Source organism: Rhinopithecus roxellana, chromosome 7 (assembly GCF_007565055.1).
Source record: "Rhinopithecus roxellana isolate Shanxi Qingling chromosome 7, ASM756505v1, whole genome shotgun sequence".
NCBI classification, from domain to species: domain Eukaryota; kingdom Metazoa; phylum Chordata; class Mammalia; order Primates; family Cercopithecidae; genus Rhinopithecus; species Rhinopithecus roxellana.
This window is the reverse complement of record NC_044555.1, coordinates 60,274,947-60,286,595: the sequence shown is the minus strand read 5'-3', so window position 1 is coordinate 60,286,595 and position 11,649 is coordinate 60,274,947.

Sequence of the window (11,649 nt, the reverse complement as noted above, 5' to 3'; positions counted from 1 at the left end):
CAATATTAACCTTAAATGTAAATGGACTAAATGCTCCAATTAAAAGACACAGACTGGCAAATTGGATGAAGAGTCAAGACCCATGAGTTTGCTGTATTCAGTAGACCCATCTCACATGCAGAGACACACATAGTCTCAAAATAAAGGGATGGACGAAGATCTACCAAGCAAATGGAAAAAAAGAAAAGCAGGGGTTGTAATCCTAGTCTCTGATAAAACAGACTTTAAACCATCAAAGATCAAAAGAGACAAAGAAGACCATTACGTAATGGTAAAGGGATCAATTCAACAGGAAGAGCTAACTATGCTAAATATATATGCACCCAATACAGGAGCACCCAGATTCATAAAGCATGTCCTTAGAGACTTACAAAGAGACTTAGACTCCCATACAATAATAATGGGAGACTTTAACACCCCACTGTCAACATTAGACAGATCAAAGAGACAGAAAGTTAACAACGATATCCAGGAATTGATCTCAACTCTGCACCAAGCGGACCTAATAGACATCTACAGAACTCTCCACCCCAAATCAACAGAATATACATTCTTCTCAGCATCACATCACTCTTATTCCAAAATTGACTACATAGTTGGAAGTAAAGCACTCCTCAGCAAATGTAAAAGAACAGAAATTATAACAAACTGTCTCTCAGATCACAGTGCAATCAAACTAGAACTCAGAACTAAGAAACTCAGTCAAAACCGCTCAACTACATGGAAACTAAACAACCTGCTCCTGAATGACTACTGGGTACATAATGAAATGAAGGCAGAAATACAGATGTTCTTTGAAACCAATGAGAACAAAGATACAACATACCAGAATCTCTGGGACACATTTAAAACAGTGTGTAGAGGGAAATTTATAGCACTAAATGCCCACAAGAGAAAGCTGGAAAGATCTAAAATGGACACTCTAACATCACAATTAAAAGAACTAGAGAAGCAAAAGCAAACACATTCAAAAGCTAGCAGAAGGCAAGAAATAACTAAGATCAGAGCAGAGCTGAAGGAGATAGAGACACAAAAAACCCTCCAAAAAATCAATGAATCCAGGAGTTGGTTTTTTGAAAAGATCAACAAAATTGATAGACCGCTAGCAACACTAATAAGGAAGAAAAGAGAGAAGAATCAAATAGATGCAATAAAAAATGATAAAGGGGATATCACCATTAACCCCACAGAAATACAAACCACCATCAGAGAATACTAAAAACACCTCTACGCAAATCAACTAGAAAACCTACAAGAAATTGATAATTTCCTGGACACTTACACTCTCCCAAGACTAAACCAGGAAGAAGTTGAATCCCTGAATAGACCAATAGCAGGCTCTGAAATTGAGGCAATAATTAATAGCCTACCAACCTAAAAAAGTCCAGGACCAGATGGATTCACAGCCGAATTCTACCAGAGGTACAAGAAGGAGTTGGGACCATTCCTTCTGAAACTATTCCAATCAATAGAAAAAGAGGGAATCCTCCCTAACTCATTTTATGAGGCCAACATCATCCTGATACCAAAGCCTGACAGAGATATAACAAAAAAAGAGAATTTTAGACCAATATCCCTGGTGAACATCGATGCAAAAATCCTCAATAAAATACTGGCAAACTGAATCCAGCAGCACATCAAAAAGCTTACCCACCATGATCAAGTGGGCTTCATCCCTGGGATGCAAGGCTGGTTCAACATATGCAAATCAATAAACGTAATCGAGCATATAAACAGAACCAAAGACAAAAACCACATGATTATCTCAATAGATGCAGAAAAGGCCTTTGACAAAATTCAACAGCCCTTCATGCTAAAAACTAGCAAGAAATTCGGTATTGATGGAACGTATCTCAAAATAATGAGAGCTATTTATGACAAACCCACAGCCAATATCATACTGAATGGGAAAAACTGGAAGCATTCCCTTTGAAAACTGGCACAAGACAGGGATGCCCTCTCTCTCCACTGCTATTCAACATAGTGTTGGAAGTTCTGGCTAGGGCAATCAGGCAAGAGAAAGAAATCAAGGGTATTCGGTTAGGAAAAGAAGAAGTCAAATTGTCCCTGTTTGCAGATGACATGATTGTATATTTAGAAAACCCCATTGTCTCAGCCCAAAATCTCCTTAAGCTGATAAGAAACTTCAGCAAAGTCTCAGGATACAAAATTAATGTACAAAAATCACAAGCATTCTTATACACCAGGAATAGACCAAACAGAGAGCCAAATCATGAATGAACTTCCATTCACAATTGCTTCAAAGAGAATAAAATACCTAGGAATCCAACTTACAAGGGATATCAAGGACCTCTTCAAGGAGAACTACAAACCACTGCTCAGTGAAATAAAAGAGGACACAAACAAATGGAAGAACATTCCATGCTCATGGATAGGAAGAATCAATATTGTGAAAATGGCCATACTGCCCAAGGTAGTTTATAGATTCCATGCCATCCCCATCAAGCTACCAATGAGTTTCTTCACAGAATTGGAAAAAACTGCTTTAAAGTTCATATGGAACCAAAAAAGAGCCCGCATTGCCAAGACAATCCTAAGTCAGAAGAACAAAGCTGGAGGCATCATGCTACCTGACTTCAAACTATACTACAAAGCTACAGTAACCAAAACAGCATGGTACTGGTACCAAAACAGAGATATAGACCAATGGAACAGAACAGAGTCCTCAGAAATAATACCACACATCTACAGTCATCTGATCTTTGACAAACCTGACAAAAACAAGAAATGGGGAAAGGATTCCCTATTTAATAAACGGTGCTGGGAAAATTGGCTAGCCATAAGTAGAAAGCTGAAACTGGATCCTTTTCTTACTCCTTATATGAAAATTAATTCAAGATGGATTAGAGACATAAATGTTAGACCTAATACCAAAAAACCCTAGAAGAAAACCTAGGTAATACCATTCAGGACATAGGCATGGGCAAGGACTTCATGTCTAAAACACCAAAAGCAATGGAAACAAAAGCCAAAATTGATAAATGGGATCTAATGAAACTAAAGAGCTTCTGCACAGCAAAAAACTACCATCAGAGTGAACAGGCAACCTACAAAATGGAAGAAAATTTTTGCAATCTACTCATCTGACAAAGGGCTAATATCCAGAACCTATAAAGAACTCAATCAGATTTACAAGAAAAAAACAAACAGCCCCATCAAAAAGTGGGCAAAGGATATGAACAGACACTTCTCAAAAGAAGACATTCATACAGCCAACAGACACATGAAAAAATGCTCATCATCACTCGCCATCAGAGAAATGCAAATCAATACCACAATGAGACACCATCTCACACCAGTTAGAATGGCAATCATTAAAAAAATCAGGAAACAACAGGTGCTGGAGAGGATGTGGAGAAATAGGAACACTTTTACTCTGTTGGTGGTTCTGGAAACTAGTTCAACCATTGTGGAAAACAGTATGGCGATTCCTCAAGGATCTAGAACCAGAAATACCATTTGACCCAGCCATCCCACTACTGGGGATATACCCAAAGGATTATAAGTCATGCTGCTATAAAGACACTGCACACGTATGTTTATTGCAGCACTATTCACAATAGCAGAGACTTGGAATCAACCCAAATGTTGATCAGTGACAGACTGGATTAAGAAAATGTGGCACAGATACACCATGGAATATTATGCAGCCATAAAAAAGGATGAGTTCGTGTCCTTTGTAGGGACATGGATGCAGCTGGAAACCATCATTCTCAGCAAACTACCGCAAGAACAGAAAACCAAATACCACATGTTCCCACTCATAGGTGGGAATTGAACAATGAGATCACTTGGACACAGGAAGGGGATCATCACACACTGGGTCCTATTGTGGGGACAGTGGCGGGGGAGGGATAGCATTAGGAGATATACCTAATGTAAATGACAGGTTAATGGGTGCAGCACAACAACATGGCACACGTATACATATGTAACAAACCTGCACGTTTTGCACATGTACCCTAGAACTTAAAGTATAAAAAAAAAAGAAAGAAAGAAATCAGTACATCAAAGAGATATCTGCACTCCCATGTTTGTTGCAGTACTATATTCCCAGTAGCTAAGATTTGGAAGCTATGTGTCCATCAATAGATGAATGGATAAAGAAAATGTTGTGCATATACACAATGAAATATGATTCAGCCATGAAAAAGAATGAGATCCTGTCATTTGCAATAACGTGGATGGAACTGGAGGTCATTGTGTTAAGTGAAATAAGCCAGGCACAGAAAGACAAACATCACATGTTCTCAATTATCTGTGGGCGCTAAAAATTAAAACAATTAAACGTGGAGATAGAGAGTAGAAGGATGGTTACCAGAGGTTGGGAAGGGTAGTGGGGGATTTGGGGGGTAAGCGGGAATGGTTAATGGGTACCAAAAATAGTTAGAGAGCCTGAATAAGACCTACTATTTGATAGCACAATAGGGTGACTATAGTCAATAATAACTTAATTGTGCATTATAGAATAATTAAAAGAGTACAATTAGATCGTTTGTAACTCAAAGGATAAATGCTTGAGAGGTTGGATACCTCACTCTCCATGATGTGTTTATTTCACATTGCATGCCTGTATCGAAATATTTCATGTACCTGATAAATACATACACCTACAATGTACCCATAAAAATTAAAAATTAAGGAATACAGAGATTCATGGACACACAATAGAGTGCAGAGATTCAGGGACATGCAAAGACTTGGGGATGCCTAGAGACAGGAACACACAAACTGGAACACAGAGCTTCATGGACATTCAGACACAGACAGACACTAGATCAGATGCAAAGACTCAGGGACATGTAAAGGTTCAGGGATATGCAGACTCAGGGATGTGCAAAGATTCAGAGACATGTAAAGAATCAGGAAGACACAAAAATTCAATGATATACAGAGAAAGGGTGCACAAACATTTGAATACAGGGGCTCATTGGATTCCCAGTACTGAGACAGAGATTCACAAGCACACAGAGACAAGGAGACACAGACACTAGAACAGAGGCTCAGGATATACAAAAACTCAAGTACATTCAAGGACAAGGATGCACATACATGAAAACACAGAGATCAGGGACGTGCAGAGAAAATGGCAAAATCAAGGGACTACAGAGACCCAGGGACATCCAGAAATGAGGATGTATAGACCCTGAAACACAGAGACTAATAGAATGTACAACATAGGAATGCATAAGGAATGGGACATGGGAACTCACAGATTTACAAAGAACCAAGGACATGCAGATACTGGACAATGATATACAGAAGAAACAGAAGACACCAGAACACAGAAACACTGGGACACATAGACCTTGGGAAACTAGAATATGTAAACATTGGAACACAGCCAGACACTTGCCATACAGATATTAAGATGCATACAGCCGGCTGGGCACAGTGACTCACGCCTGTAATCCCAGCATTTTGGGAGGCCGAGGTGGGCAGATCACCTGAGGTCAGGATTTTGAGACCAGTCTGGCCAACATGGCGAAACCCTGTATCTACTAAAAATATATATAAAAATTAGCTGGGCATGGTGGCAGGCGTCTGTAATCCCAACTACTCAGGAGGCTGAGGCAGGAGAATCGCTTGAACCCAGGAGGCGGAGGTTGCAGTGAGCCTAGATCGTGACATTGCACTCCAGCCTGGGCAACAAGAGCGAGACTCTGTCTCAAAAAAAAAAAAAAAAAAAAAGATGCATACAGCCATTGGAAAACATAGACACCCACTAAAACACATAGAGGCACTGGCATGCACTAATATTTAACACACATAGACATTAGAACATATGTCAGAACACACAGGGACACTGACATACAAAGATAGTGGGACCATACACTAGTACACAGGTACAGGTATACACAGACACTGCAATACACAGACAGAGGAATATACAGAACCTGAGACACACATGCCACTGGGATGCCAGAAACTGAGGTACAGAAACTGAAGCACACAAAAACTGGAACTCAGAGACACAACAACATGCTGACGCAGAGACACACAGAAACTGAGTCCCACAGTGAGAAGGGCATGAAAAAAAACACTGAGATACACAGACACTGGGGCTCACAAAGAGTGGAACAAGCAAATACTGGGATATACATACAGTGAGGTACACTGGCGCTGGGGCACACAGAAACTGGGACGTACAATCATTGAGGCATATGCAAACAGTTATGCATGCAGACTTGGGACTACATAGAAATGTGCTATACAGATACTGGGGCAAACATACATTCTGACGCAGACACTGGGATACAAATACAGAGGAACACAGAAACACTGATACTAAGAAACACAATGCAACATGCAATGGTCACCAGGGTATACAAACACTGGGACATACAGACACTGAGGAACATAAATACTGGGACAGACACAGACATCAAGACCCATAGACACTGAAACATACAGTCATTAGGACACAACCATACTGGGACAACCAGGTATTAGAATACAGAGAGGCTGTGATCCGCAGACACTAGGAAATACATAGACTTTGTGACACACAGGCACTGAGACCCATAGACACTGGGACACACAGACACTGGACACATACACTGAAACTCATAGATGCTGGGACACACAGACACTGCGACACATGGGCACTGAGAGCAGATACTGGGACACACAGACATTGGGAAACATAGACACTGGGACTCATAGACACTGAGACACACAGACACTGGTGCACAGTCAGGGACAAAGACAGAAGCTAGAACTGGATAGACATCAGGGTATACAGGCAATAGGATACATAAACATTGGAACATATAGGTGCTTGTGTATATAGACACTGGAACACGGCCCCTGAGACACATGGAGACTTGGATGTACAGAAACACTGGAGTATGCAGTCATTGGGACACTCGGACAGTGGGAGAAAAAGACACTGGTGCACCGACACTGAGACAGTCACTGGGATGTGCAGACACTGAGACACGTAGACGGACACATACAGACATTGCAGCACATGGATACTGGAACATGCAAATACTGGAGTACTAAGAAACTAAGACATACAGACACTGGAAAATATTCAAACGCTGTAATACACAGTCACTAGAATACACAGACACTGGAGACACAAACACTGGGACATACAGACACTGGGGATATGCAGAAACAAACATACAGAAACTGGGGTACAGGCAGCAAGACACACAAAAACACTGAAACATACAGACACATGCTTACTCTGGAACACACACTCACTGAAACACACAAGCACTGGGATCTATTGAAATAAAAGTAAACAGGAAATGGGACACATACAAAATCTAAGAAACACAGATACTGGGACATACACAGATGCTGAGATACACAGACATTGGCATTCCAGACACTGAGACATACAGATGCTGGGGTCAAAATCACTGGATACACAGACACTGAGACATACAGACAGTTGGACAAAGACACAGGTACACACATGTACCACTGATACTGGTACACAGTATCAGTGACACAGGCATACAAACAGTGAAGCACACAGAATTACTGAAACTAGAAACAATGCAACATGCTGCCACTAGAATGCACAGACAGTGGGACACACTGACACTGAGAAACACAGACACTGAAACATACACAGACCCAGAAACACAGACACTGAAACATACACAGACCCAGAAACACACAGACACTGAAACATACACAGACCCAGAAACACAGACACTGGGACATGAGAGAGACACCTAAAACACAGACACTGGGGTACACCGACACTGATATACAGAGGCACTGGGACAAACAGACACTGGGACACAGACACTTAGCAACATTGGCACTGAGACATACACAGACACTGGGACATGGAGTTAAATCAACATTGGGAGATATACATCTGGTACACACAGATCTTGGGACACACAGATACTGGAATACACAGATATGGAGACACACAGACACTAAGATGCAGAGATGGAGACATACAGAAACTGAAGCTGAGACTTCAGTTGCAACATACTGACACTGGGGCACACTGATAATGAAAAATACAGATACTGTGACATACACAAGCTCAGAGACACACAGGCACTGGGACACACAGATGCAGGCACAAATGGTCTCTGAGAAATACACAGACACTGTGACTCACAGCCAGTGGAACATGTAGACACTGGGCCATGCATACACTGAGGTATACGCACAGGCACTGGGACACATGGAATCTAAGGAACACAGACGCTTTGACACACACACCAAGAAATGCAAGCACAGGGATATACATTCATTGGGAAGCACATAGATTTTGAAACATAAAGACACTGTCATATATACATATAAAGATATGCAGGCCAGGTGCAGTGGCTCATGCCTGTAATCCCAGTGCTTTGGGAGGCTGAGGCAGGTGGATCACCCAAGGTCTGGAGTTAAGAGACCAGCCTGGTCAACGTGGCAAAGCCCCATCTCTACTGAAAATACAAAAATTAGCCAGGAGTAGTAGCGCATGCATGTAATCCTAACTACTCAGGAGGCAGGAGAATTGCTTGAACCTGGGAGGTGGAGGTTGCAGTGAGCCTAGATCATGCCATTGCACTCCAGCCTGGGGGACCGAGCGAGACTCCATCTCAAAAAAAAAAAAAAAAAAGATATACACACTCTTGGGCACAAAGATGCTAGGATACATAGACACTGAGATACAAAGACCCAGAGACACACAGACAGTAGGGCACACAAACATGGGACATACAGATATTGACACAGGCACTAACTGGAACAGTCACTGGGACATGCACAGATTCCAGGACACATAGACACTGGAAGTTACAAACATGGGAATACACAGACATTGGGACATACAGACACTAGGACACACAGACTAAGATACAGATACTGAGGTATACAGAAACACTGAAACTCAGATCCACAGCCCAAATGCTGCCACTATGACACACAGATGCTGGGGGCACATGAACTCTAGTGCACTCATCTACATAAAGAGAAATTGGTATACACAGACACTGAGACACATACATAGCCCTTAAGACACACAGGCACTGGAATATACAGAGACATGGGGATCTACAGTCACTGAGACACTCAGACACTAGGACACAGGCACTGGGATATACAGGCTCTGGGACACACAGATAATGGTGCACACACACGGGTTCCACAGGCATTGGGACACACCAACATAGGGACATTCACAGACTCTGTGACACACAAACACTAGGAAACACGGGCATTGGGATGCACAAATAATGGGGCATACAGACACTAGGGCACACAGGCTCTGGGACACAGAAACTCACACACACAGACACACACACCTGGACTTGCACAGACACCAAGTCACTCAGACACGTGGACATACAGTCACTGGGAAATAACAACACTGTCACATACAGAAAATTGGATGTACAGACATACAGGCATTAGGAGATACAGACAACAGAACATATTGACTGGAACATACAAACCTCACCACAAATGGTTAACAGACACACACAGACACTGTAACACACACAAACACTGGGGCACACAGACACTGAGATATGCAAACACTGGAACACACAGACTGGGACAAACAGTCATTGAAACACACCTAGACCCTATAATACACAAACACTTGGAAACAGACATTGAGATGCACAGTCACTGGGACATATTGAAACTGGAAAAACAAAGACACTGAGATATATACACAGACGTTGAAACACTGGAACACTGTCCAATACAGTCACTGGGACATCACAGACACTGGGGCACAGAGACATTGCCACCTACACATAGAGGTAAATATACAGACACTAACCTGACCCTAAGACACATAGACTCTTTGGCATAGAGAAAAGCTAGATCATACAGTCACTGGGACACTGAGACACTAGAACACAAAGACACTAGGATGCACAGAAGCAGAAACATGCTGACACTTGGACACACAGTCACTGGGATATACTCAAACATTGTGATACTCAGACATTAGAACACAAAGACCCTGGGATACACAAACAATGGGACATACAGACAGTAGGGTGCACAGACAGTGGAACACAAAGAATCTGAAATACTCCTGATGCCAGGCCTGAAGAACCAGAGTGCTCTACCATTATCAAAGAGGAGAAAAGAAGAGAATAGGGAAGAAAGGGGTCTCATCCTGAGTCCTGAAACAGGAGGGCATGAGAGTGTTCTGTGTGAGGAGAGTGCTGGCTGAAGAGGAAGATGGATGACAGGGAGAAACAAGTGAAGTGGAAGGAGGGAGTATTGATGAGAAATGTGAGCTTTCTTCCAGTTCCAGTAGAACCAGTAAAGCCTGAGGCAAGAAGTGGAGGTATTTGGAACCAGACTTGAAGAAGAAAAGATAAGGGAGAAGGCTGGGCTTTGCTGAGGTGTCAGTGGTTAGGAATGAATCAACACAAAGCCTCCATTCTTGACTCACATGTACACCTTTCATTCATTCATTCAATAAACTTTCACCACAGGCTCTCTGTGCCTGACCTTATGCTGGGCCCTAGGAATAAAACAGATAATGTGACCTAGCTTCTGACTTCCAGGAACACCGTACCTACATGGTGATACAGATGTTGAAGCAATGACAATACAATGTGACCAATGCTAGCACAAAAGTGAGCAGAGGGATCTTTTGGAGCCCCAGATATTCAAGGAATCCAGCCTGAGAGTTAGAGGGCAGGCTTTCCAGAGAGGGTAATACCCAAGCCTAGTCTAAAAGGACAAAGAATTAGTCAAAGAGGAGACAGTATCGGAGAAGAGCATCTCAGACATAGGGGTTATCTTGAGCAAGGGCTGAAAGATTCATTCTTTTATTCATTCATTAATTCTACTAACATTGTTGAGCTTCTAGTATGTACCAAGCACTTTGTTGCATGCTGGGAATTCAGAAGGGAACACCTGGACATCGTTCCTTCACTCATAGAGCTGACCTGCTACAAGGGAATAAATAAAACTGCCAAATTTTGTGCAGGGAACAGTTCAGCATAGTGAGAGTAGAGAATTCAAGGGCAGGAGAGGAGGATGAGATGTGAGGGGAGCAGGAGCCAGATCATGGAGATTCTTGTGAACCATGGTATTAGGACTAGAACAGTGGCAATGAATTGGAGAGATGAGGGCAGACTGCAGAGATAACAAAGAGGTAAAAAGCAGATGTTATGATAACTGATTTGATTAGAGGTAAGGGAGAGAAAGGAGTCTAGCATGACTTCCACGTTTATTTCTGACTTGGGCAGCTGAGTGAATGTTGGAGCCATTTCTTAAGATGGAGGAACACAGGAGAAGCAAGCTTTGGAAGGGAACATATATTAGTGTAAGATGTCTGTGGGTCTCCCAAAACATTTATTCATTAATTAATCTCACCTCTTTCTCCAAACATCTTGAGATTTTATAGATCCTTTTGTTAGGATGCTTTTGATTGCAAGTAACAGAAAATCCAATTCAAATTGCTTTAGTAACAAGAATGTATCAGCTTGTGTAACTGAAGAGGAATCCAGAAGTACAGTGGGCTTCAGATGAATGCTAAACAAGTCCAGCTGCTTAATGATGTCATCAAGGATCCAGCTTCTTTCCATCTCTCCATTCTGCCTTCCACAAAGCCACTCTACATTAAGCTTGACACTCCTGATCACAGGGTGACTACCATTAGCAACAACCACTGAAGAAAAG